Below are 1,570 nucleotides of genomic sequence, written 5' to 3' on the forward strand. Positions count from 1 at the left end.
TGATCAGGCCTCAGCATCCACCACTGATTTGGTAAATAAAATGTTACAGGTAAATGAAGAAGCAGATGAGAGAGACAGGAAGATGCTCTGTGAATTTAAGATGGAATTAGAAATGGAGGAAAAAGGATGCGATGGCAAATGGACAGAGAGGAGAGGCAAAGGCAAGAAGCCAGAGAACGAGAGGAAAGGCAGCGACAAGAAGCAAGAGAACGTGAGGAGAGGCAGAGAGAAGAAACAAGGGAGCGTGATGAAAGAGCGAGGAGAGAGCATTTAGACCTGCTTTTAATGTTGTTTCAACGGGTTAATGATCCTGTGAAGGATTTTCATCAACTGTAATCTAATAAGCTTTAGCGTTGTTACCAATTGCATGTTTAAAAAAACTACGTATCTATATACTGTACCATACAACTTTTAATAGAAACTTACTACTGTACTGTTTTTGGAATAAACACTGATTTACATGATTGAGCATTGAGTCATTGATAATAGTAATAGACCTTGGAAGGAATGAGGAACATGGGGTTCCATTCTAAATAGTATGGTACATAATTATTATTTGTTAAGAATTAGTAGAAATAGTTAAACAAGAACATAACATATTAAAAAGTATATTTTCCATCCTGTTCATACTCAAATATTTATACCAAAGGGCAATTCCACGGTAACTTCTGGACACTTTGACACAAAATTTTAGAATTTATGTGCGTACAAAATATATAATTTATTCAACAATAAAAAAATCACAGTTACACATTGTACTTGCTACTGCTACCTACATTTCTATAGAAAAAAAAAATTAAATATCTACAAATATATAATAATTATTAATTTTAGTATCTCCGGTAACTTCAGGACATGAAATAGGATATAGAGTTTTAACTTATTAAACATAAAAGTCTGTGAAACTAAGGCATATTATGCACTTTTTTGATATGGAATGCATTGAAGAGATATTTAGCTTTAATAGGATATTCTTAATAAAAAATATATTATGATGATTATATTAATATGATGATCATTTTAAAAAATCATGTGGTAATTTCGAGACAGTAACTTCTGGACAAAAGATTGACATCATAATGATGAGTAAATTTTCCTTTAAAAAGGTCTTAAAACATAAACAAATGTTGGATTCTTATCTAATTTGTACAAAACAAACATGATTTAATGCTGTCTACAGTATTATCAAATGTAATATTTTACATTTGTATCACTTTTTAAGAATATTTTTAAATTAAAAATTATATCACAGTAGCTAACTTTAATAATAATAATATACACAATAATTATACTGTATATCTTGTTCACAAATTCACGGACTGTGCTGTCTCGAAAGAATTTCGTAGGCCGCGTTAAGAATGACAAAATATCCTCTGTATCTACTGGAACCGAGCCACATAGCTTGTATTCCACTATTTGCATTCACACCTGGGCTGTGTATATATATTGCCTTGGTTTGGCTCAGTAATCATTAGTAGTTGTGGGACTAGTTTGGGCCCTACCTAAGCTGGTCGAACGTTTCGTTTGGGTCTATACCCTAGCTGCACTGATGAGGCCTGGAAGGCCGAAA

This window comes from Anneissia japonica, unplaced genomic scaffold, assembly GCF_011630105.1.
Source record: "Anneissia japonica isolate Jap-2015-1 unplaced genomic scaffold, ASM1163010v1 scaffold7640_len123960_cov104, whole genome shotgun sequence".
Classification (NCBI taxonomy): domain Eukaryota; kingdom Metazoa; phylum Echinodermata; class Crinoidea; order Comatulida; family Comatulidae; genus Anneissia; species Anneissia japonica.